The sequence below is a fragment of the Neovison vison genome, chromosome 9 (assembly GCF_020171115.1).
Source record: "Neovison vison isolate M4711 chromosome 9, ASM_NN_V1, whole genome shotgun sequence".
NCBI classification, from domain to species: Eukaryota; Metazoa; Chordata; class Mammalia; order Carnivora; family Mustelidae; genus Neogale; species Neogale vison.
Window position 1 is genome coordinate 34,812,814 of NC_058099.1, and position 20,775 is coordinate 34,833,588.

The 20,775-nt window shown below is 51.3% G+C and overlaps 1 long non-coding RNA gene across 1 annotated transcript in view; it reads right to left on the reverse strand.

The window, feature by feature from the left end:
• The window catches only part of LOC122917460, a 78,629-nt gene extending 61,907 nt beyond the window's left edge, over positions 1-16,722 (reverse strand). The window contains exons 1-2 of the long non-coding RNA XR_006386395.1: positions 16,703-16,722; positions 3,683-3,917 (exon numbers count right to left, since the gene is read on the reverse strand). This is a non-coding gene — a long non-coding RNA (uncharacterized LOC122917460). The remainder of the gene's footprint in view (positions 1-3,682; positions 3,918-16,702) is intronic.
• Positions 16,723-20,775: the final 4,053 nt, after the last annotated feature.

The following is a 20,775-nucleotide window of genomic DNA, read 5'->3' on the forward strand; positions in this document are numbered from 1 at the left end:
CCCTCTCTCGTCTTCCTCGTCTCCCACCACTCCCTCACCTGCAGGCGGACGCTTGACTCCGGGATTTGAATGAAATAAAAACTGACAGTGTGGAGCCATGTTCAGGGCTGAGCTACAAAGGATTCACGCAATTATCTTTGTCAGAATTCATTTTGTCAACGCCCCTCTCTTCTTCAGGTTGCATGCTACTAATATCTTTCAAAAGTTTGAGGAGACTGGGAATAAAACGAGGGAAGTGCCAGGCACAGCTCCACATGAGAACCAACCGGGCCCAGAGCAGGGCAAGGGCAAAATGTGTGAACCCCGGGCAGGGGGGCAGGGAGGAGCCCTGGTGCTGCATAAAGTCCCAGATTCACAGCAGGAAGAGACTTTAGAGGCAATTTGTTCCCTGCCCCCCGCCCCAATATCAATACCACTCCTCAGCCTCCCCAGTTCAGGGACAGGGGCCCATCACTGAGCTCATTGTGGGATTCTGGGGGCACAGGCAGCCCCTCGGCATGTTTCCTCAGCTGTTCCCTCAGCATCTAGCCCAGAACAGGCCAGGAAAGGGCAGCCGTGGGTCTGAGAGCCATCATACGTTATCCCAACCGTCCCCCACCCCATATCCTTCACACGTTTGTACGCGTGCATGCACGCGCGCGCACACACACACACAAACACACACCCCACCACCACCACCACCAACAGAGAATCTATATGCTGATCAATCCAGCCCTGAAGGGCTCTTGCCCTGCCCTCTGGCCCTGGGGGTCCAGGTCACCAGTATCAGCTCTGGAGGGCTACTGGGCTCTCGGCCTTCACTCGTATAAGAGCTGAGCCCCTGCTCTCCCGCCACCGCCTCCGTACCCAGGATTCTTCGTCTCAGCTCCTTGCAACTCCGCCCTTTGAGCTGCTCACACTAAAATCCTGGGAATCACCCTTCCTTCCTCTCTCTCTTTCAAACCCCACATCAAATCTGTCAGCAAACCAAATCGGCTCTGCTTTCAGGATCTGTCCAGAACTGGACCCTTGTCACATCGTCCCCCTGTCTGGGCCACCTCCGTCTTCACCTGCTCTCCCTGTTTCTTCACTGACCTGCGGTTTCTTCTCCACACAGCGGCCTGAGTGAGGCTTCAACGGCATGCGTCCGGTTACCTTCTCCAGCCCTGCAGTGTCTCCCTGTGCCACTCAGAGTCACGGTGGGATCGCACGTTGGTCTACACGGCTTGGTTCCCAGACTCCACTAAGGAATGTGGGCTCATTTCCCCCAGAAGAGGGGCATGGCGCTGCCCCTGGTAGGACAGGGAGAACTTGGGAGAAAGGAACCGGGAGGGAGGACACCCTGGCCGAGGGGAGGGTGGGACCGAGGGTATGGAATTAAAGGCCTGGGTGTGGAAGAGGGGCAATTCAAAAGGGATAGAGTTTTGGGAAACAGTGAGACAGATTCCTGGGAGAGTCGGTGCTGTCAGCAGATGAAGACATTGGACTTCTACCCTGTGGACAATAGCAGAACCCCTAAAGATCTCTGGACTAAGGGCTCATGTGGTCACAAATGCCCCATTTCACAGGTTGACAGGGCAGTCATCCAAAGATGGAGGAAAGAGCCCAGAAGAGCCATCGGAAGTCAGTCTGCAGGTTGTGGGAAAAGAACAGTAATCTGGCTGTCCAGAGAGCTGGGCCCCCGTCCCAGCGTCACCACTAATCACACAAGTGATGTTCAGGAATACCAAACCGCATTTCCTCCTGCTCGGCCCAGTGGTACCTGTCATCGAATCCCAGAATCACAGAGCTGCCAGGGACCCCAGAGGTCATCGAGCCCAGGTTTCCAAAGTCCAGCCTGGGAAATCAATTTACTGAGCTGAGAGTGTTTTTAAAATGAAATCAAAAAGAAGGGACGAGGTCAAAGTGCACTGCTTGTAGTAAAGGTAAAATTGCTTTATGAAACTTTTGTTTTGAGGGTGTGTGTGTGTGTTGGTTGAAAATATAAATCCATTTCTGTGGGTCACAGTAATGAATGTTTCAAAGTCACTGATCAAGTCCACTCTCTCTGCACTGTGCAAACCGCCTTTACGCATTCTCAATAAAATGCACGGTCACTCCTGTTCATCTCTGGGCATAGGATGCCAACCCTCCCCACACCGAAACCCCTTCCACTGTAGACTGCTCTGTGCATGGAAGCACTTCCTCATGCCGAGCTCAGAGTTGCCTCTTGTCCTCCTGCCCATCGGTCTTCCCCAGCTCTCTGACAAGCCTCCCCCAAATAAACCCAACCCAGCTTCAGGTAACAGCATCGAAAGAACTGAAGACAACTTTGCAGGCCTCTTGACCGGGTTCTTTCCAAGCATTAAGCTCATCTGTTTCTTGCGTCCGCCCAGCACTTCTTCTCTGGGCAGCAAGACATGGGAGCTCATCCCCTGTCCACGGCCACCAGGGGGTATCCTTCTTAATTCCTGGCCTTGTCACAAACTAAGGTTCTTAAAAATGACACATGGGCTCTCTGGATGATCCTCAAAGACCAAAAGGCAGAATGGAGCTAGCAAGGAGCAGCAAGAGGGCTGAAGAAAGCTTTCTGAAAAATTCATTTAGGGAACTTCTCCATCCTCAGTTTAAAGCAGAGAAAAGTAGAAGAAAGAGTAATGAAGATCAACACACAAGAAGTTCACGTGGGGTTTAGGGTACTGGGCATGCACAAAGATTTGAGGGTTGACTGGGAGAGATGTAAAGGAGGGGGAAAGGGGGAAGGGGAGGAAGGGGAGGAGAGGATTCCTCTCCAGTGTCTCCCCTTCCCACACAGCTCTCCAGGTCCCGTCAACCATCTCTCTCCCAGGGTGTCACCAATCTGGCCCTTTATCTCCCACAAGAAACCTCATGATAGACAGTCTTGCAAAGACATAGTTAAAGTGCTCAAAGGGAAGGAGGCTTCCCATGAGCAACGGAACTTCCCAGTCGAGCAGAGAGAACACAAGGTCACACTCCAGAAAACCCAAAGAGCCAAGGAGAAAGCCCAGGAGACCATAAGCCCTGCACCCAGCACTTAGGAGGCAGCCCAGAGCCAGTGAAAGAGTTTCGCACCAAAACAAAAAGTGCTATGAACAAAAAATAGGTGATAAACTTCAATAACTCAGCATTTCATGCTGTCAAATTGCAACGCATTGAAAAAGGATTTAGAGTCTCAGAGGCCTGTGATGGGAGACAGTCTGGTAAAGCTCGTTGGACTTAACGCTGATGGCAGACAGGGCTGGGTGCAGACCAAAGTGAGAAAAAGGAAAGAAGCTGAATGGGAGACAGAAGAGAGGGACAGGAAATAGAAACAGGGAACAGGAGGGCCAGGCACCTGGAAAGGGGCCTCAGCCGGCTCCCCTCCCGCAGGAGCGGCGGAGGCCCACGGGGCCCACACAGGCTGCTAACAGCCTGCTCTGGCAGTTGATAACCCTCATTAAACAGAACTTCACAAATGGCTTAATTTGGATTTCCAATACTTGATAGATTTCAAACCCAGGACAATTATCTCTGATGTAAAGGATCAATAAATAGTTTCCTGGGCTGAATCCCCCCAAAACGGGGACACTTCCAACAGAGTTGCTGGGATTAAAACGCCTTCAAATGCCGAATAAACACTGACTTATCTCTTTTTAAAGAACTTTTCTGTAAGGCAAAGGTTAGCTTTATAAGGAAAGGCTGGATGAAAATTAATCTAACTTACCGTGACCTCCTCGGGCTGGGTGTGAATTACATTTCCACATGGCCTGTGAAGATCTTTCATGTCTCTCGCTCCATTAGTTGGTGTACTTAGCAAAGGTCGGGTAATGAGCGGACGTACTTTCTAGCCCAGAACATGATCCTGCTGCACGGCCCCTGCCTGTCTTCCTGGCGTGTCTCTGCTGGAGGTCACCGGGGTGCGTGGGAGCCATCTCTGCAATGCCTCATCCTGAAGGTTCCTGAGAACGAACGATGGACATTACCATCGTCACCACAGCTCCAGGATGGCAGAGGTCTCGTGTGGTTCACGATGCTCTGGGGCCGAGAGAATTTAACAGAAGCCCTCTAGTTTCTTATACTCACAAGGGGAAATTCACGTGTACCTTTCAGGGAACTGCTCCATTTCCAGTGAAACTGCTAACAGTCAAAAGATGGAGGAGGAGAGTGACTGGGAGGAGGAGGAATGGGCAAGGGAAGCGAAGGTGATGGAAGAACTTCATATCCCCCCAAACCCAGAGTGTTTTGTCTTTTGGTTTCATCCATGGGAGCTTCACATTCACACGGGCCCCTGAGCTTCTCTGTTCACTTTGTTCTTTTCCCTTCAGAGCAGGATCGGGATTCAGTCCTTTCAGAAGATGGCCAAAGAGCCCAAAGGAAGCTTGCATTGGATAACAATAATACACACTCATATTCCTTCTGCAGGAGCTGGATCTCCCTGTTCTGGAAACACAGATGAACTGGGTCTGACCTTGCCCCCAAGGAGTTTAAAATCTAAAATTACAGGGGCGCCTGGAAGGCTCAGTCAGTTAAGCATCTGACTTCAGCTCTGGTCATGATCACGGGGTCCTGGGATGGGCCCACATTGGGCTCCCTGCTCAGCGGGGAGCCTGCTTCTCCCTCTGCCCCTCTCCCACTCATGCTCTGTCTCTCTCAAATAAATAAAATCCAAGAGAAAAAATTAAGGACTAACAGGTGTGTCTGTCATTGACTGGCACACACGGGCACTAGAGCTGTCTCCCCACATGAGCCTCTTGAAAGAAGACACCGCCAGGTTCTGTGGGCCAGATAAGAATGTTCAACCTGGTTATAAAATGAAATTCAACCTTTTCTCTTTCTTCTCGCTCTCCTCCTTTCTCCATCACTTGCTATGTTGTGAGGCATCTGACCACCTATCGGGCTATGTTTTCTCTAGCCCTTCCCCTACTACCATTTTGGAAGTAGTACATTGTACTCTTGGTCGTTTAGTATTGACCCTTTAAATATTAGAGCATTTGTTTAACTTTACACTTTGCTAACAGCCTAGAGGGATCTAGTATCTTTATCCTCCTCCGTCACATTCCCCACACTGCAGACTTCTTTGTCTACAGCGGAAGCCTGTTTTCCAATGTGAAAAAGGCGTAATAGTTGTTTCCTAGTTGATAGCCGTTGGAGGAGTAAGGTGTGCTGGGAACTCAGAAGGCTGTGGGGAGAGACAACAGGAGGGAGTTGCTGGGTCCCAGGCCAGGACACCAGAGCCAGTCACAGACAGTTCTCCAAGAGTGGCCAGGGTCATGTTGGGTGGGTGATGGCAAGAACCCAAGCATGGCCCCAGGGCCAGGGGGTTTTGCAAACAAGCCATCCACTCTTAGTGAGTGAGGAACTTCAGGCCACCTGCTCCCCAAACACTGGCCACCAACAGCCCAGGGACCAAGCAAGGGGGGTGTCTTTGGCTGCCTCGCTGTGGGGCTCCTCTTGGAGGAACACCTCTCCACATGCCCTAGGGCCCCAAGCAGGTAGTGAGGAGGGGCTCCCATGCTCTTTGGCATGAAAAATAGCAACCCAGAGCACCCAAGGCTGGGACAGCGTGAGAGTTATCCTTGCTATACCCACTCGAAGTCCCCAGCTTTCTCTTTTCCTTCCACTCTTTGCCTTTCCATTTAACTGGGCCAAGAATCACTCCAGTGACAAATCATCCCAAGGGCAACAGAAACTGAGATGAGACCTAAAATTGGAACAAAGTCAGAACTGAGCCGGTAGCCTTGGCAGGTCCTCGAAGCCCAGAAAGCCCTTCAGAGGATCTACCCACCTCGCCAGCCTGTCCACTTACATTTGTCATTCTTCTGGAACCAGCTAGCCAAATGAATACAGAATATTTTTCATTCCCTACTCAAGACCCAGAGTGATCTTTTAAGAATGTAAAGCGGGTCTTGTCCTTCCCCTATATAAAGCCCCTTGATGGCTCCCCATGCTCCCTTACCATCAAGTCCAAATTCCTTATGGTGCCTCACTGCCTCACAGTGGTCTGGCCACTGGCTGCTTTTCTAGCCTGACGCCTGACTATGGTGCTGTTGTTCCCTTTCCAGCCCAGCCCAGCCGGGCCCAGCCCATAGTCCTTGGCTCTCTGGAACCACTGGCCTCATTGCGGGCTCTCATCCGGAACACCCCCTCTCTCCTCTTGCCCTGGTTCACTCCTGGCTTGTTTCTTCTCGTCCTTCACATTTCAACTTAAATTTTGCCTCTCTTTGCCACCACCCACGGATGTGAGGCACCACCGCCCACATGTTTTCTTTCTCCAGTGCCATTTCCTACTCTTTGCAGCACTTCCCCCAGTGGGGATTGCTTAGCCATGGGCTTGTTTTCTTTATTGTCCGCACCCCACAAAACTGTGCATTCCACTGAAAAGGACCCTGCCTTGCTCACCGCCGTTTCCCCACCTTGAACACTGCCAGGCTACCTACCGGCTACTCAATAATTACTTGTTAAATGAATGAACTGACTTAAATTAAATAAGCACCTCTTGAGCATTCCAAGGTGGTGGGGAAGAACAAGTGAGATAACGCAATGCAAATATGAATAGTGACCACCGTCAGCATCATGGCTATGTCTCCCCCAGATGACCACGCAGACCTCAGCACGGGCCTTTGTCAGGCTGGTTAGTTCCAGTGCGATCTGGACAACAGCAACCATCTAAAAGGTCAAGGTTTCACCACACTTTGCACAACAAGGATCATTTACAGTCCGATCATTTGAATTCATTTCTTGACTTAGGTTTCATCTGTTTTTGTCAAGCAAGCAAATATATATTGATATTTGCAAAGAGCTTCGTGCATGTGGTGCCCACTAAAATATGGTTGCATTTTCCATAGTAATTGTCTCTCGAAGCTCATTCCCAGCTGCGCTGGCTCATTTAGCTAATTTGCAGTATAAGTGCGATATGGATCCAAGCAGCAAGGGAGGAGCACATTAGCCTGGTCCACAGAAGGGGGATGACTTCGGCTGCATGGTCACTTCACAGACTTGGCTGATATCTAAAAGTCACACTGAGATGGTCTGAAAATCAACCCTGTGCCCTGATCTCGCCCCCAACCACCACCACCCGTATTTGCACAGGCAGTGGCATCTGAGCTGGCCATAAGGAGAGCTGCAATGTAATGATAACATTTCAAGGATGCCTTATCACTCCTAAGAAAGAGCCCGTGCCACTCATTCTTTTTATTCACTCATAACGGACAATGTCTCCTAAAAAATTTTAATTCTCAATGCTCGCCAAGATGCATTAAAATTGGTATTTGTATATGCTGTTACATAGGCCTATAAATGTCCAGAAATAAGGAATTGGTTCTCAGAATCGGCTACTGTACATCCTTTCAAAGAATACTCTTCAGTCAAGGAAAAGCATGTGTGATTTAGGAGGTGGGGGATGAGGAGGAAGCAGCTTTCAAAACAGTGTGGACAATATGTACAACACCATCCCAGTGCGTTTAAAACTAAATTTGCATACATACATAGAAAAATTACTGGGTTGATCAAAGAGGCGGTGGGTGCCCAGGGAAACGTATTATTCTCTATCCTGTCTGTATATGAAATATTTCACAATTTTAAAAATGGAAGAAAAAAGAAGATGCTATCTTTTGGCATCTTTTCAATGCCAAAATATTGATAGCGGATGCAAGATCCCAGGCTGCTTTTATTTCCTTCTGTCTATATTTTTTCAAATGCTCTTTTCTTTTTTTTTTAAGGAGGCTCCAGGTCCCACATGGAGCCCAGTATGGGGCTTGATCTCACCATCCTGAGATCAAGACCCAAGCTGAGATCAAGAGTCGTCCATGTCACCACTTCACCAGGCACCACTGTTTTCCAAATTTCCTTAAATACACTTGAATTCTTAGGATCCAAAAAGAAAAGCAATAAAACTTCCTTTACAAACGAAGCAACTGTTGGGCATAGTGCCCGTTGGTTAGCGCTTGCATGCTGAGGTCAGGGAAGGTGTGATGGGGGAGAGAGCCAGCTGGGGAAAGAAAACAGCATGCCAGGAAGGAGGGATGCTTGGAGGCAGGGAAACACCTTGTCTGGAAAAGGTGATGAATCCTTGTGTTTGGCTGGTTAGAGCCTGTGAAGGGTAAATCTGACTAGAAGGGTCAAGAGGACCCAGAATCAGATGACCAGGAGCCATAAAATGGGGTTGGGGATGGCCATGAGGAAGTGGTGTGTAGGGGAGCTCATGGTGTTGGAACGGTCCCTGCAGGCTGGAGCCACATGACAAATGTGGCATCCAGCCAAGAAGCTGGAACACAGCCAGGTGGGAAACTAGTGGGCCAAGCCCAAGGCAGTGGGAGCTGGGTCACCCACGATATGTCTCCCAAGACCCAGCACAGGCTCTCTGGGGGTGGCGATTAAGAACTCCAGCTGAGGGGCCAGACTGCCTGATTTGATCCTGGTTTCACCACTCACGAGCTATGTGATCATAAGCAAGGACAGAACCATTCTGTCCCTCAGTGTCTTCATCTGTACAGTGGGGATAATAACATTATCAGAGAGCTGCTGAGAGGCCGCATCAACAGATATGAAGCATTTGGCAGCAGGAACTCATGGAAAGTAGCTGTGTGGTCAGCCAGCAGTGCTTCCTCTGGCCTGAAGCCCACCCAGGGTGCCCAGTGCCGCAGGGGGGCCAGTTGCCTGCAGGACCACCGAATCAGCGAGGGGCACCAGCCAGGGCACAGTGTAAGCTCCGTCTCTTATCCTCCCCCCAAAAGCGGTCCAAGAGTTAAGATGTCGACAAAGTAAACATTAGAAGAGACTAGAAGGATGTCATCGAAAGTATCAGTGATCCAGCCTCTAGTCCCAGTTTTGGCCTTAACTCCCAGATCAGAAGTCAGTGGGAAGATCATTGTGCTGGGACAAAATTCCTAGGTCCCTGACTGATGATAGTGCCCTCGCAGGCCCAGGGCCCATCTGTTCCCACGCCGCCTGCAGCCTGTGGCTGGGAGATTATCAGGGAGCCATTTCCCTCATCTAAATCGGCTTTTAACGACACCTGTCCAGGGGCCGAGGTCCATCTGCTCATTAGGAAATAAACAAGAACTCCAGTTTCCCACTGCACAAACTTTGCACCCACCCGTCCCTAGTGCAACCTGTAAGTGGCTTCTTTAAAAGTCAAAGTTGGAGGCAGAGCTGCCTTTGGTCTGAGCGGACAGGGGAGGCTGGTGGGAGGAGCCATCTCCCCAGCATCCCTACCTCCTTTCCTATTTTCAGACTCTCAGAAGTGATAAACAGGCTCATTCCAAGGCAAAGGAAATGCACAATCAATCCGTGCCTTTAAGGGCTGGGCTACAATTTAAGGAGAGGAGGAGAGAAGATAAATAAAAAGGCCTATTTTCGAGAGAGCCATTTAAGCTCAGAGAGAGGCCGTAATAATGTGCTTACCAGCTCTGCTTAAATTCGTCCCTGGCTCTCTCAAAATTGCCCTGAGATAATCAAAAGGAAGCGAAGAGGAACAACAGACTCCAGATCAGAAGAGGATGTGGTAATTAGCACCGATGCCTGGACCCCGCTGCCAGGCGGAGCAGTTGGTCACCATGGGGCCTCCTGCTGCCTTCCGCAGCAGAAGACACTTGGGCTCTTCGTATCTCGCCCTGAAGTTGGAAAGCACAGAACTGCCACGTCCATGACTGTATTTCTAAAATCATCTCTCAAAGAGATAAATGACTTCCTCCACCCGGCATTGTCCGACCTGGGTCTGGGAATAGATAAATTCATTTACTCGGGAGCTAGATCTCCATTTTTCTCCCGGTGCCATCTATAATCCCATCTCTTCCACGGTTTGAGACACTCAGGGTGATGAATGTGCTCCAGTCGTGGGGCGAGAGCGGAGATCCTCACTGTGAGGACTGAGCAGCTGATCTGAGAGCCAGGCCCACGCGAAAACCTCCTCTCGGGGCCGGCTGAGTTCTGGAAGCCACCACACAGATGGGCCCTCTGGAACGAATGGCACCAGGTTCCGGGTAGGGGTTCTTTTGTCCCCACATCAGACCTGTCTACCTGGGCCTGGACAGGCTGAAGGCTGCCCCACAGAACAGCAAGGCCCCTTGCGTATCCCCCGCAGCAGGAGACAAGGACAGGCTGGTTTCAGAGGAAGGGAGGACTGGCAGCCTGGTCCCCACCAGCCAGTCTGAATCTGGCTCCTACAAGAAGCCTAGAATTGGGCCTTGAGAAAGATTCTCTACTGCCAGTAATTCCTCCTGGGGATCTTAACAAAGCCAGACCACAAAGATCACCCTCTTCTGTCTCTTCACTATCTCTTCCAGGCCCTTATGTCAGGGTCATCCCCACAAGCCATTGTCTCCTCATCCATAAAAAGGGGATCTTAATTCCTAACCTGCAAGGAGTCGGGGAGGCCACGCACAGGCACCGGTAAGATGTACAGGTCATTATTATTCTGTCCTAACCAATCAGAATGTAGCGGGACACCTGGCCCAGTATGTCTCAACCCCCACTGCATGACGGCATCACTGAGGAGCCGTAATAAAATAAATCATAAGTAAAACACGAGGCCCAGCCCCCAACCTGGACCAATCATATCCCACCTCTGCCAAAGGAGCTGGCATGCAGTCGGGCCTGAGGAGCTGTGGTCCAGTCTGCTCCCTCACCCACTCCTTCCCTCAGGCCCTGGGGTTAGCTCCTCGTCAGGCTCCAAATGATCAAACGTGCTTGCTGGCTCAGGGACAGCCCTGCAGTGGTCCTCCCAAGAGGCAAAGGAGTGATGCCGCACGGGTTAAGACATCAGCAGGGCCACTGGCTGATGACAGGGAAGCAGGTGTTTACCGAGGCTGTCTGAGTGTTGGGTGTGGGTTGCCTCTCAGTCCCCACCATGACCCTTGAAGTGGCACTGGCAGGAAGGCAATGTGACCGCCGGGAGCACTGAGGCTTAGAGGATCCCACGTGGCAGAAGAGGATTCTGCCTCTGGCCTGGTCACGGGCACATTCTTCACCCTACCTCTCTGTGCCCCAGGTCCTGACTCGGTGGAGGAGGGGGCCCCAGGAGCCCCCTCCCCAGTTCTGAAGTCGCTTTGGTGTAGTATGAAGGACGTGTGCTTGGCTGACAGCCCCTTGTGCACTCACACCAGTGCTTCTAACCCTGCCTGGGCTCTGGCTTTCAAGCCGGTGATGGCAGAATGAGGTGATCTCCCAGGGTGGTGACCTGGAGGGCAAGAGGCCTGATGCCCAGGTCCGAGGTCTTAATGACTGTAGGACACGGGCTCAGCCTGAGATTAAGCTGCAGACTCTCTTCGCCACTGGTCCCTCACACACGCCCCACTGGACGTTGCTTGTGGGGTTGTATGTAGATGGGGGAGCTGTCCAAGGGCACTCGCCAGTTACTGATAGAGCTCAGGATCCCAGGAGGCAGGCCTGGAAGTACAGAACTCCTTAAAAGAAGGATACTGCAGGAGCTTTGGCCAAAGGCAGGTTTTTCTCAAATAAATAAGCCTCCTGTCCAGTTTGGTTTTGGACTTTGGGCCTCAGTTCAGCCTCACGGTTACGGGGTGGATACAGTGGCATGACGCACAATGTCTTGTCTAGTTCCTTCCAGTTGGCCTTCCTGTGCCAGAGAGCCAAGACGACCCAAAACCACATTTCCCAGATGTCCTCATAGCTGAGGGTCCAGATGTGATTCAGATGCACCTGAGCAGTGCCTGCAGCAAGGGAAGCTGAGGCAGGAGCCATCATATGTCAAGAAGCACACCTGGGCACCACTGCTTTACAGCTGTGAGTCTATCACTCACCTACTCCTCTGACTCTGGGAGAGGTGGGGCTCCTCTGGCAGGCCAGTTCTGCAGTGTTATTCTGGGAGTCATTTCTGGAGACCCTGCCAAGGGTCTACTCCTCTCACCCTCCAAACAAACAATAAGTACCTAGTTCCCTGTCTTAAATCCCTTTCTTCTTAAGTGCCTAAAGTCACTCTGTTATCTGCAACTAAACGTGCACTCCGTCCAGCTTCGCGGGCCTCCGTAGCAGGACCCTCATGAATAAGGGGGAGGTAGTACTGCCCTGAACCAGGGACCCGAAATGGTGAGCTCTGCCTCCAGCCTGCAGGGGGCGCCTGGGTGAAACATTTGCTTAACTGGAGCCTCAGTTTCCACATCTAGAAAGGGAGGACCATAGGGCAGCCCACCCCCATTGGGCTTTCAGCAAATGCTGGTCCTTCAGAAGCTTACTCTAGCCAAGGAGAGGAGCTCTTACTAGGGAAACAGAGGCTAGACAGTGTCTCAGTTGTCCTGACAGATGATTCTGAAGTATAGTAGGACACAGAGAAGTGACAGTTTGTGGGGGGCAGCGATAGGAGTGGGGAGTCAGGAGAGCATCCAGAGAGAGAGTCAGCATTGATGGGCTGGGGACAGGGAAGGGGGCAGTTAGAGCTGAAGAACCATTTGAGCAGAGATACAAACATGTGAAAGGGTTTTGGGAGTTTGGGGAACAGTAAAGTGTATGCAGAGGGGAGAACCAGATGGGAAAGAATTCTCAGGAGGACAGGGCCAGCCCCTCTGGGGCCACGGGGACACCAGCTAACCAACCACACCTGCTGCCATCCCACCTCCTGCCCCGTCACAACCTACTCAGGGTTTCGACATCCACAGCCAACCTGTCAGGTAGGAGGCCAGTCATGTTTGTCCCATTCTATAGATGAGGGAGCTGAGGCTCAGAGGCAAGAAGCTCACACAGGGAGTTTGGGGTGGGGGATGTTGGGGGGAGGGCGGTTCGCTGCCTTTGAGTCTGGCTTTTCTGCACCACGACCCCTGTCAGTGAGGGGATGACCTGCTCATGGAGCAACCGCAAGCTGCTGCTCTCAGCTACGTGCCCGAAACCTGGTTCGGGGCTGAAGAGGGGCCTTGGGCTTCTGCCAACAAAGACAGAAAGGCCTAGAGCGACGGTAGCATGGGGCTTAGCCCGCCCCACAACCCGAGTCCTCCCGGTTCTCTTGGTTTTAAGGAAAAAAGACACAGGGCCTGATCCCAATCTGATCCCAGTTCTGGGAAAGGCGCATCACCTCACCAAGGCTCAGCTGGCTCATCAGTAAAATGGGGAAGATAAGCCCCAGTTACCCTCAGGGTTTGAGGAGAAACAAATGTGATAAAGGATCTAAAGGCCTCTGGTCATCTCTAGACCCAGCTGTCCGAGATCTTCACTTGAGGAATGGGGATTCCACACACTCACCTTGCCCCTTGTTTCCTGTCTCTAACTGGTACCCCTGTCCTCTCTACCTGTCTCCCCGACATCTCCCCACCCTAGTCTTTGTCCGGGGGGGTGGCCCAAAATGGGGGTAAAGGCCTTCAGCAGTGACACTCCTTCCTGTTCTCTGGGCAGTGGAGTCCGAAATCCACACAGCCTGGGTTTGGCTGTGACCCTGCAGGGCCGGGGGCTCACCCTTTTGTTCTGGGCATCTTCACACCGTGAAGCTGCTGCTGCCATCCCACCGCCAGTCCTGGGAGGAGTTCCATCCCATTAACTCCTCCACTGTCACCATGGCAACACAGGCTCCCAACGCTTCCAAAGATAGGAGATAGAGGAGTGCCCACGCCAGGGCAGACCTGCACCCCTTCTCCAGACACACCGGCGAGCCAGAGACCTTGACTCATGTCCAGTCAGGACAGCCACACTGCCTGATGTCCCACCCTGTGCCCAGTGCCCCCGGCCTCCCAGGAACACCCCCACGCCTCCCAGACAGCCCCAGCTGCCGTGGGTGTTAGTGGATGGCTTTCAGCTTATTTTAGGTAAAGTTTCTTCATGACTCTGTGCGTGCCTTTTCCTCCCATAGCTCTGAAATCCAAGCAGGCTCATAGCAGAGCTGGAGTTAGGCATGGTAAGAGTACGCAGCAGCTGTACACTCCCATTTTTTCATGGACTCCCTAGTGTAAACCTCTGTGGTATATATGGTGATCCCTCCCATTTTACAGAAGAAATTGAGATCCAAGGTCATAATGCCATTAAATGAAGACAATATCTGAATTCAGGGATGTTTTTAACTTGGTGTTTTTGACACTTATGTAGTTCTTGCAATAGGCCCGGCACTGTTCTACGCTGTATGCATATTCACTCTTTTAATCCTCAGAACAATCCTATGGGGTGGGTACCATGAATAGCTCCACCTTGCAGATGAGGGGTCAAGGCCCAGAATGGTTAAGTAATGTGCCCCGAGTCACACAGAAAAGAGGTAGTCTGGGATTCAAGCCCAGGCACTGTGGCTCCTGAGTTTGTGTCCACAACTACTACACCGCGTAGAATGCTTATAATTCTAAGGCTCTTCACTCCCAGCTGTACTCCACCCCACCTTCCAGTCAAGAAACTGACCACCTGACCACCTCTAGTAGCCACACCTGGCTTCTCTCCTGGAACTGGCCAGTCTCTCCAACAAGCAACTGGCTAGTTTTGAGGATTTTATCTTCCCAACCGTCGTGCATCTTTCTTTTCCAATTTCCCTCACTCTCAAAGTAATCTCACGTTTCCACTCATTGCTCTGGGCCTGAAAAGGCTCCCATTTGGAACTACAGCTGGGAATTGTCTTCCTTTAGAAAGAGCCTTCCAGTACCCTCACAAGGGAAGTCCCCCTTGTCCTCCCACACTCAGCCTGTCTCCAAAGACCATTAATGCAATCACTTAACAAGAGGCCAGCTCTAATAGAAAGGAAGAAAGAGGAGGAGCGGCATTGTTAGCAGTTTGAAGGGGAGAAGAAATCATAAAATCCATCAAACCTATATTTGTCTCATTAAAAGTGTTTCTAATTTATAATGTCCTGGAATGCAGATGCCGCCCAGCTGTGCGGGCCTGGTAGTGCTGCCTGGTGCACACCCCCCACCACCACTCCTGGGCCCCCTCTCCCACCTCGCTGGGACTGCCATCAATTTCTGCTCATCAGCGGCACTTACAGTAAATGGATTCATTTGTGGCAATGGGAGCTGAGAGACAAAGGTGACAATATAATTAAGGTTTTTAATTCTATGCCTGAACAGTTAAGTCCAGAACTCATGATAATTAGCTGGCTGTAATGAAAGATCTTTAATCGTTATTTTCCCTTTGTTTCCTATAATTGTTCATTTTGGCCAACTACATTTGTCCTTTCATTTGAATCTGGTTGCACAGTTTTATGTCATTGCCATTATTCCTATAAAGTCCAAAGAAAATATGTTGTGGAGCAGGTCCTTTACAAAGTCACGTTAAGAGGCCACAGGGGCTCATCCGTGCACAACTGCTGCCTGGGGGACACGGCTCCTTTCTGGAGGAGAGGAAAGCTGGTCAGAAAACCCACCGGCCTGGGGATATGTCTCCATAAAAGCAAGCACTGGCAGGAGAATGAAAACAATGCGCTCTTTACAGCTGAACTGGCCGCATAAGCCGGTGTCTGGAAAGATGAGAATCACCCAAGTTCTGGGCACACATACTGTTTTTTCACATTTTAGCATTCCTATTGTTGGAACGCATCTTACAACTGAGGTGCGTATTTAATGTCATGACCCTCCTTTGCATTTCCTGAGAAGTTACGAATTCACAGTGTTGCTTATAAGGATGGTGCCTTAGAATTGAAAAAACATGGTAAGGCATCCGTACAAGTATTTACTAAAGATTTCCTACACTCTAGGCAGGGTGCTGGGAACACAGTGATGGGGAGAAACCTGAGTAGTCTCTACTCTTGTAGTCTCCACAGTCTGGAGGACTGTCAAAGCAGCCTCCTGTCCAACCACACCTAGCCACAGGACATTTCTCACTGGCTGCGGACTGTTTGGACCCTGCTTCAACTAATGATCTGGGAGGCAAATGACTCTCAGAAACCAAAACATCAAAGCAAGAGGTTGGGGGACTTATGGCAAGGAAATGGAGGAGTCCCATCTCACAGCTAACCAGGACTAAAGAACCCAGCCAGGAAATTTGGGGGGCAGTACTGTAATAAGAAAGGAAAACTGGCCTCAGAAAGATGTAAGGAATGCACGTGGGTGTGGGGAGCACCTGGGTGGGAGGCCTGTGTGGCTTGTGAAACATTCCACATCCTTTCTCTCCTCCCTCCACTGCTGATCTGGGTCCGGAAAGTTGCTTTCCCAAAGCCACGTGGCAAACTCCTGTGTTTCTGGAGAGGATTAGAGCTAATCTGTGTCTCCTCTGATGCACAGCCCTTCAGCTCAAGGTTCTGAACGTTGCCTTGTCCCAAACTCCCTTTAGTGACCAGTCACAGTGAAGAGGAAAACTAGGCCATCCCCATAAAAATCCTCTTCCTCTTCCCCAGTCCATTCTACACACAAAGTCAGAGTGACTGTTTTAAAAACACATGACCCTTCCCGATAAAAATCTTCAGTGGCTTCCTAGCATCCTTTGGAAAGAATCTAAACTGAAAACAGCCCAAGTCCCCACCGACCAGCCCTCCTCTGCCCTCCCTTGGGGCCTGGCTGCTCAGCCCTGGATGTAGCAAGCTCAATTTCAGTTCCAGCACCTTCTCCAACCTCCAACCACCTTTGGCTTACTGAATGGACTCCTTCCAAGGCCAGCTCAAATGTGACCTTCAATCTAAATTACGCCCCCATTCATTCTGTTTCTTGTGACGCTTAAAATAGTTTGTAATTATAAGGTAAACTGAGAGCTGGTTTACTTCCTTCTTCCATTCATACAGACGGTAAGGTCCCTAAGGGCAGGGTCTGAAGCAGGAACGCCAATACCTAGAACAGAGCTTGGTGCTGAGAGCCAGAATACATTTTGTTAAACGAAAGAACAACTAAACCAGACTCACAGAATGAATCCTTGAAGTCCTCTGCCCAAATGAAAAGGGCGCAAGGCAATGGAGACTCCCTGGATAGTGAGGTCTGGCCCCTTCGCACAGGAAAGCAGCAGCGAAGGTCCACGCGGGCCACGGGGCTAAGCCAGGTGGAGCCCCTCGCGGCTCCCTGGGAGCGCTCAGTTCCGGGGCGGGCCCTTCTGTAGTGTACCTCCTCATTGGCCACCCACCGGGAAGTTCCACCTCCGCACTCTTGACTGGGCTGCGCCCACCTGGGAGCCCTGGGCAGGCACCCTTGCTTGGGGTCGCTGGGAGGGGAGCTACTTACCCCAGCCCAGAGTCCAGGGAAGACCATAGGTGCTGCTCAGGCAACCTTGCGGACCCCAGCTCACAGGCTGACCCTGGCTTCCTGCTCTCATCTTTTTTGTTTTTTTTTTTTTTAAGATTTTATTTATTTGACAGATCACAAGTAGGCAGAGAGGCAGGCAGAGAGAGAGGAGGAAGCAGGCTCCCCGCTGAGCAGAGAGCCTGATGGGCGGCTCAATCCCAAGACCCTGGGATCATGACCTGAGCCGAAGGCAGAGGCTTTAACCCACTGAGCCACCCAGGCGCCCCCTGCTCTCACTTCTTAAGCACAGGAATATTCACTCCTGCCTGAAGGGCACGTTCACACATTAATTCAATCAACAAGCGATGAGCACATAAAGTAATCATTGTGGGAAGGAAAGCAAGCTGAGCCCCACCGAGGAGGTGGCGTTTGAGTGAATGGTTCTGGTCAGAGAAACATCGAGTCTCCCCCAAACTTGTTCTCCCCTTTTCTGTCTGTGGCATCTCTGGGCTCTGAGTTTTCTTGACCAGAAATGCGAGTTCCCCGCGCTTCCTGGTCTGGCCCTGTTTCCTATTCTCCTGTCCCTCTCATGCCAGTCTGTTCCTTGCTCACATTCAGGCCATCCCTCTCTGATCTTGACACTTGTCCCCTTCTAATTCACCTGTCACTGCCAGATTGGCCTTCCAGAAACACACTTCAGACCACATCACTCCTGCTTAAAGAACTGCAGTGGCTACCAAGTACTCTGAGAACAAATCCCATTATTCATAGAATAATAATCGGTGTCCTCCACAATTTTGCTCTAACAAACCACTCCCAATCTTATTTCTTTTTTTTTTAAAGATTTTATTTATTTATTTGACAGAGAGAGATCACAAGCAGGCAGAGAGGCAGGCAGAGAGAGGAGGAAGCAGGCTCCCCACCGAGCAGAGAGCGTGATGCAGGACTCGATCCCAGGACCCTGAGATCATGACCCGAGCCGAAGGCAGCGGCCTAACCCACTGAGCCACCCAGGCGCCCCCCAATCTTATTTCTCATGACAATATTTTGCACCTAACATCCTAACCAAGTGGTAAAATCACAGCATTTTACTGCCTCTGTACGTCAGCTCATGCTAATCCCTTATCTGGAATGCCTCTCCACCCTTTGTGTCTAAAGCCCGTAGCACCTGCTCCATAACTACACACACACACACACACACACACACGCGCGCGCGCATCTGTCATCATGGTTCTATTTCACTCTCTGAAGGCCCACAGGACTTTACCTGGTCTTCCTTTAGCCTCCTAACAGACAACATGCTGCCTGAGGACAAGAGCTCTGTCTGATCCATATGGCTTTTTGTGGCAGTGGATGGGAGGGAATGACCTGTGAGTGTTAGGACCAGACTCCAAATCCCAACTCTGCCACCTGTGAGCTGTGTGACCTTGAACTATTTAATCCTTGTGTGCCACAGTTTCCCCATCTGTAAAATGGGGATTGACTGGGCTGATTATATACATACACACACACACACACACACACACACACATACATACATATATGACGTACTTAAATAGGGCTTGACTCATCCTGCTAACGATTATTATGGGAATAACTAATTGTGGGTAGACAGATGAGGCAGATAGATTCAGCAGAGGCAAGTTCCAGTTCAGATCTCAGGGAGGACATCAAGGTGGACCCCAGGTCATTCCTCCTGCCCCAGGTTTCCCCTCCTGGGTAACAGGACCCAGGTGGAGACTAGGGGCAGCTGAATATGCTCCTCCTCTCCAAGAATTTGAAGAGATACAGCCCCTCTACACACAAGTTAGCGCCGCCTCCAGCCTGGCATTGAACCCTGTTTCTCAATCTTCCAGGTTACCTAAGCCCCGAGGTTGCACAAGCGGCTGGAAGTCAGGTAGCACCCTCAGCTCTCAGGTCCCCACCCTCTGGGTGCTGGCCTGCTACAAAGTGACATCAAGGTACTCTGTGATCCCCACAGAGGAACCCAGACCTCCCTCCTGCCTCCAGAGGAAACTTGGGCAAGTGTCATTGTCTCCCTACACCTCTGCTTCTCCTTTTTGTAGAATGGGAGTGCACAGCAGCCTTGCCTCCTTCCCCCACGCAGTTGCTGGGGAAGGACTGGGGAACTGAACATTGATGGAAAGAGGGGACCAGCCCCCGACGCTGAAGATCCTGCTCTGGAAGACAGAATGGGAGGAACTGCGGAGGGACAGACAGCCCTGCAGCATCCCCCCTGCTCAGAAACCCCAGTCACCCCGGACTATCTGCCTGCCAGTACTCAGCCAGCCAAACCGTCACTTTGCAACCTCTGAATTGCTTGCTAAGCACCTACTATGTGCTGGCCAAAACAGAAAAGGTGACAAAGGTCTTGGGAGTGACCAGTAACTGTGCTAAACACTTCCCAGAGAGCTTACTGAAGCCCATAACTGCTGTTCGAGCTGCGTCACTATCACCCCCCCTTCAGATAACAAAGAGAACAACATTACCCCTCTGAGATCACACAGCTTCTAGCTGGAGGACTGAGATCAAAATCCAGGTCAGGGTCACCTGGGTGGCTTGGTATGTTAAGCATTGGCCTTTGGCTCAGGTCATAACCCCAGAATCCTGGGATGGAGCCCAGCGTCAGGCTCCCTGCTCAGCAAGGAGTCTGTTTCTCCCCCTCCTTCTGCCTTTGTGGACAGTATCCCTTCCACATGCCGTGTGTGTCCTTTCTCCGCTGTCATCGGCCTGGCTGCCCCCTCTAGGTGGCCCCCAGGGGGCCCCCATCTTTGCATGTATCACACCCCTTTATGATTCGCTGACCCGTCCCTACCCCACATGCCTCCACAGAAGCAGAGACCAGCTTATCCACCACTGTATCCCCAGGGCTAGGACAGGGCTCGACAGATCAAGAAACACTTGTGAGAAGAATAAATTAATGAAGATGGTGAGGAGCTGGACAGCCCAAAGGCAGGAGCACCCCACCAAGCTGGGCTCTCCTGTCCTTCAGAAAACGTCGCACAAGCCCCTCCTCTGTGCCCAGCCCTGGGCTAGACACTGAGGCCCCAAGTCGTGTGGGAAAAAAACCTGCATCAAGGTCACTCCCAGGCTGCCACAGAGCCCATAGGGTACAGCAATTATGAACACGAGTTCAAATCCCAGCTCTACCACTTCCTAGCTGTGTGACTTTGCACAAGTTTCCTACAGTCCCTGCGCCTTGATTTCTTATCTACAGAACAGGAGCAATAACAGCAGCTACGTCAGACGGTGATGGGAAGAGCAAAGTGATGTGTGAACGTGGTTTAGAACAGCACCTAGCCCATTACAAATGTGCAAAGACCATCAGTTTTCTAGCTCGCAGCTGGTCCCTGCCCTCGGAGCAGCCTCCTCAGGTGGATGCCCACCCCCTCATGCTACTGACCCCTCCGGGAGCCGGTGAGGCAGAGCCGAGAGAGCCCAGGCTGAGAAGTCACCCAGATGGGAAGGCAAGACCCAGCTCTACCAGCTAGCTGTGTGACTTGGAGAAAGATCTATGCGAAATGGACCATTTCCCCCAGAACCCAGCAGAGCCTCTGTTCTCCCCTAGGACAAGCAGGGAGGGAAAGAATAACTGCTCTGCCTGCTTCGCTGAGTGCTAGGAGGCTAAAACAAGAGTGTGGATGTAGAAGTCCTTTGTGAGCTGTGCGGGGATTATTCTAATCAGAGCGCTCCATCTAGAGAGGCTGCACGGGGCTGGTGTGTGCAGAAGGGCAGGCGCGCTATGCCAGAAGCCAGGGAC